The sequence below is a fragment of the Papaver somniferum genome, chromosome 7 (assembly GCF_003573695.1).
Source record: "Papaver somniferum cultivar HN1 chromosome 7, ASM357369v1, whole genome shotgun sequence".
Taxonomy (NCBI): Eukaryota; Viridiplantae; Streptophyta; class Magnoliopsida; order Ranunculales; family Papaveraceae; genus Papaver; species Papaver somniferum.
Genome location: NC_039364.1, coordinates 138,743,233 through 138,749,386, shown reverse-complemented (window position 1 = coordinate 138,749,386; position 6,154 = coordinate 138,743,233).

The following is a 6,154-nucleotide window of genomic DNA, read 5'->3' as shown; positions in this document are numbered from 1 at the left end:
AAACATGTCTACTTGAGATGGTCGCTGCTTGTGTGTTTTGAAAAGAGATTTTCGAGTTGTATTTATAGGAAAATTAACTTGCAAATCAAGTTAGGTTTAGGTTTTTTCTTATAAAACGAGTTTTGTTTCTTGTAAAACAATAAACACAAAAAAGGAATTTTTTCCATAAATAAAACTCTTAAATAAATTATTTATCAAGTTAAAAACTTGCAAAAAATAATTTCAAGTAGACATGGACTTGGTGCTTGGTACACGCACATGGGCATGGGTCGAAACATGTCTACTTGAGATGGTCGCTGCTTGTGTGTGTTTTGAAAAGAGATTTTCGAGTTGTATTTATAGGAAAATTAACTTGCAAATCAAGTTAGGTTTAGGTTTTTTCATATAAAAAGAGTTTTGTTTCTTATAAAAACAATTAAACACAAAAAATAAATTTTTTCCATAAATAAAACTCTTAAATAAATTATTTATCAAGTTAAAAACTTGCAAAAAATAATTTCAAGTACACACGGACTTGGTGCTTGGTACACGCACATGGGCATGGGTCGAAACATGTATCTTTCGAGTTGTGTGTTTTGAAAAGAGATTTTCGAGTTGTATTTATAGGAAAATTAACTTGCAAATCAAGTTAGGTTTAGGTTTATTCTTATAAAACGAGTTTTGTTTCTTGTAAAACAATAAACACAAAAAAGGAATTTTTTCCATAAATAAAACTCTTAAATAAATTATTTATCAAGTTAAAAACTTGCAAAAAATAATTTCAAGTAGACACGGACTTGGTGCTTGGTACACGCACATGGGCATGGGTCGAAACATGTCTACTTGAGATGGTCGCTGCTTGTGTGTTTTGAAAAGAGATTTTCGAGTTGTATTTATAAGAAAATTAACTTGCAAATCAAGTTAGGTTTAGGTTTTTTCTTATAAAACGAGTTTTGTTTCTTGTAAAACAATAAACACAAAAAAGGAATTTTTTCCATAAATAAAACTTTTAAATAAATTATTTATCAAGTTTAAAACTTGCAAAAAATAATTTCAAGTAGACACGGACTTGGTGCTTGGTACACGCACATGGGCATGGGTCGAAACATGTCTACTTGAGATGGTCGCTGCTTGTGTGTTTTGAAAAGATATTTTCGAGTTGTATTTATAGGAAAAATTAACTTGCAAATCAAGTTAGGTTTAGGTTTTTTCTTATAAAACGAGTTTTGTTTCTTGTAAAACAATTAAACACAAAAAAGGAATTTTTTCCATAAATAAAACTCTTAAATAAATTATTTATAAAGTTAAAAACTTGCAAAAAATAATTTCAAGTAGACACGGACTTGGTGCTAGGTACCCGCACATGGGCATGGGTCGAAACATGTCTACTTGAGATGGTCGCTGCTTGTGTGTTTTGAAAAGAGATTTTCGAGTTGTATTTATAAGAAAATTAACTTGCAAATCAAGTTAGGTTTAGGTTTTTTCTTATAAAACGAGTTTTGTTTCTTGTAAAACAATTAAACACAAAAAAAGAATTTTTTCCATAAATAAATTATTTATCAAGTTAAAAACTTGCAAAAAATAATTTCAAGTAGACATGGACTTGGTGCTTGGTACACGCACATGGGCATGGGTCGAAACATGTCTACTTGAGATGGTCACTGCTTGTGTGTTTTGAAAAGAGATTTTTGAGTTGTATTTATAGGAAAATTAACTTGCAAATCAAGTTAGATTTAGGTTTTTTCTTATAAAACGAGTTTTCTTTCTTGTAAAACAATTAAACACAAAAAAGGAATTTTTTACATAAATAAAACTCTTAACTAAATTAGTTATCAAGTTAAAAACTTGCAAAAAATAATTTCAAGTAGACACGGACTTGGTGCTTGGTACACGGTCATGGGCCTGGGTCGAAACATGTATTTTTCGAGTTGTGTGTTTTGAAAAGAGATTTTCGAGTTGTATTTATAGGAAAATTAACTTGCAAATCAAGTTAGGTTTAGGTTTTTTCTTATAAAACGAGTTTTGTTTCTTGTAAAACAATTAAACACAAAAAAAGAATTTTTTCCATAAATAAAACTCTTAAATAAATTATTTATCGAGTTAAAAACTTGCAAAAAATAATTTCAAGTAGACACGGACTTGGTGTGCTTGGTACACACGCATGGGCATGGGTAGAAACATGTATTTTTCGAGTTGTGTGTTTTGAAAAGAGATTTTCGAGTTGTATTTATAGGAAAATTAACTTGCAAATCAAGTTAGGTTTAGGTTTTTTCTTATAAAACGGGTTTTGTTTCTTGTAAAACAGTTAAACACAAAAAAAGAATTTTTTCCATAAATAAAACTCTTAAATAAATTATTTATCAAGTTAAAAACTTGCAAAAAATAATTTCAAGTAGACACGGACTTGGTGCTTGGTACACGCGCATGGGCATGGGTCGAAACATGCATTTTTCGCCCCACCCGCTCAACCCACATTGTTTTACAACATATCCATGAGAACATGGTAATATAGTGGAGCACCTCTTTAGTTTTCGAGTTGCTTGTGTGTTTTGAAAAGAGATTTTCGAGTTGTATTTATAGGAAAATTAACTTGCAAATCAAGTTAGGTTTAGGTTTTTTCTTATAAAACGAGTTTTGTTTCTTGTAAAACAATTAAACACAAAAAAAAAGAATTTTTTCCATAAATAAAACTCTTAAATAAATTATTTATCAAGTTAAAAACTTGCAAAAAATAATTTCAAGTAGACACGGACTTGGTGCTTGGTGCACGCGCATGGGCATGGGTCGAAACATGTATTTTTCGAGTTGTATTTATAGGAAAATTAACTTGCAAATCAAGTTAAGTTTAGGTTTTTTTCTTATAAAACGAGTTTTGTTTCTTGTAAAACAATTAAACACAAAAAAAGAATTTTTTCCATAAATAAAACTCTTAAATAAATTATTTATCAAGTTAAAAACTTGCAAAAAATAATTTCAAGTAGACACGGACTTGGTGCTTGGTACACGCACATGGGCATGGGTCGAAACATGTATTTTTCGAGTTGTGTGTTTTGAAAAGAGATTTCGAGTTGTATATATAGGAAAATTAACTTGCAAATCAAGTTAGGTTTGGGTTTTTTCTTATAAAACGAGTTTTTTTTCTTGTAAAACAATTAAACACAAAAAAAGAATTTTTTCCATAAATAAACTCTTAAATAAATTATTTATCAAGTTAAAACTTGCAAAAAATAATTTCAAGTAGACACGGACTTGGTGCTTGGTACACGCACATGGGCATGGGTCGAAACATGTCTACTTGAGATGGTCGCTGCTTGTGTGTTTTGAAAAGATATTTTCGAGTTGTATTTATAGGAAAAATTAACTTGCAAATCAAGTTAGGTTTAGGTTTTTTCTTATAAAACGAGTTTTGTTTCTTGTAAAACAATTAAACACAAAAAAGGAATTTTTTTCCATAAATAAAACTCTTAAATAAATTATTTAACAAGTTAAAAACTTGCAAAAAATAATTTCAAGTAGACACGGACTTAGTGCTTGGTACACGCACATGGGAATGGGTCGAAACATGTCTACTTGAGATGGTCGCTGCTTGTGTGTTTTGAAAAGAGATTTTCGAGTTGTATTTATAGGAAAATTAACTTGCAAATCAAGTTAGGTTTATGTTTTTTCTTATAAAACGAGTTTTGTTTCTTGTAAAACAATTAAACACAAAAAGAAAAGAATTTTTTCCATAAGTAAATTATTTATCAAGTTAAAAACTTGCAAAAAATTATTTCAAGTAGACACGGACTTGGTGCTTGGTACACGCACATGGGCATGGGTCGAAACATGTCTACTTGAGATGGTCACTGCTTGTGTGTTTTGAAAAGAGATTTTCGAGTTGTATTTATAGGAAAATTAACTTGCAAATCAAGTTAGGTTTAGGTTTTTTCTTATAAAACGAGTTTTGTTTCTTGTAAAACAATTAAACACAAAAAATGAATTTTTTCCATAAATAAAACTCTTAAATAAATTATTTATCAAGTTAAAAACTTGCCAAAAATAATTTCAAGTAGACACGGACTTGGTGCTTGGTACACGCACATGGGCATGGGTCGAAACATGTTTTTTTCGAGTTGTGTGTTTTGAAAAGAGATTTTCGAGTTGTATTTATAGGAAAATTAAATTGCAAATCAGTTTAGGTTTAGGTTTTTTCTTATAAAACGAGTTTATTTTCTTGTAAAACAATTAAACACAAAAAAAGAATTTTTTCCATAAATAAAACTCTTAAATAAATTTTTTATCAAGTTAAAAACTTGCAAAAAATAATTTCAAGTAGACAAGGACTTGGTGCTTGGTACACGCGCATGGGCATGGGTCGAAACATGTATTTTTCGAGTTGTATGTTTTCAAAAGAGATTTTCGAGTTGTATTTAAAGGAAAATTAACTTGCAAATCAAGTTAGGTTTAGGTTTTTTCTTATAAAACGTGTTTTGTTTCTTGTAAAACAATTAAACACAAAAAAGGAATTTTTTCCATAAATAAAACTCTTAAACAAATTATTTATCAAGTTAATAACTTGCAAAAAATAATTTCAAGTAGACACGGACTTGGTGCTTGGTACACGCACATGGGCATGGTTCGAAACATGTCTACTTGAGATGGTCGTTGCTTGTATGTTTTGAAAAGAGATTTTCGAGTTGTATTTATAGGAAAATTAACTTGCAAATCAAGTTAGGTTTAAGTTTTTTCTTATAAAACGTGTTTTGTTTCTTGTAAAACAATTAAACAAAAAAAAGGAATTTTTTCCATAAATAAAACTCTTAAACAAATTATTTATCAAGTTAAAAACTTGCAAAAAATAATTTCAAGTAGACACGGACTTGGTGCTTGGTACACGCACATGGGCATAGGTCGAAACATGTCTACTTGAGATGGTCGCTGCTTGTGTGTTTCGAGAAGAGATTTTCGAGTTGTATTTATAGGAAAATTAACTTGCAAATCAAGTTAGGTTTAGGTTTTTTCTTATAAAACGAGTTTTGTTTCTTTTAAAACAATTAAACACAAAAAAGGAATTTTTTCCATAAATAAAACTCTTACATAAATTATTTATCAAGTTAAAAACTTACAAAAAATAATTTCAAGTAGACACGGACTTGGTGCTGGGTACACGCACATGGGCATGGGTCGAAACATGTCCACTTGAGATGGTCGCTGCTTGTGTGTTTTGAAAATAGATTTTCGAATTGTATTTATTGGAAAATTAACTTGCAAATCAAGTTAGGTTTAGGTTTTTTCTTATAAAACGAGTTTTTTTTCTTGTAAAACAATTAAAGACAAAAAAAGAATTTTTTCCATAAATAAAACTCTTAATTAAATTATTTATCAAGTTAAAAACTTGCAAAAAATAATTTCAAGTAGACACGGACTTTGTGCTTGGTACACGCGCATGGGCATGGGTCGAAACATGTATTTTTCGTGTTGTGTGTTTTGAAAAGAGATTTTCGAGTTGTATTTATAGGAAAATTAAATTTCGAATCAAGTTAGGTTTAGGTTTTTTCTTATAAAACGAGTTTTGTTTCTTGTAAAACAATTAAACACAAAAAAAGAATTTTTTCCATAAATAAAACTCTTAAGTAATTTATTTATCAAGTTAAAAACTTGCAAAAAATAATTTCAAGTAGACACGGACTTGGTGCTTGGTACACGCGCATGGGCATGGGTCGAAACATGTATTTTTCGAGTTATGTGTTTTGATAAAAGATTTTCGAGTTGTATTTATAGGAAAATTAACTTGCAAATCAAGTTAGGTTTAGGTTTTTTCTTATAAAACGAGTTTTGTTTCTTGTAAAACAATTAAACACAAAAAATGAAATTGTTCCATAAATAAAACTCTTAATAAATTATTTATCAAGTTAAAAACTTGCAAAATAAAATTTCAAGTAAACACGGACTTGGTGCTTGGTACACGCACATGGGCATGGGTCGAAACATGTCTACTTGAGATGGTCGCTGCTTGTGTGTTTTGAAAAGAGGTTTTCGAGTTGTATTTATAGGAAAATTAACTTGCAAATCAAGTTAGGTTTAGGTTTTTTCTTATAAAACGAGTTTTGTTTCTTGTAAAACAATAAACACAAAAAAGGAAATATTTCCATAAATAAATTATTTATCAAGTTTAAAACTTGAAAAAAATAATTTC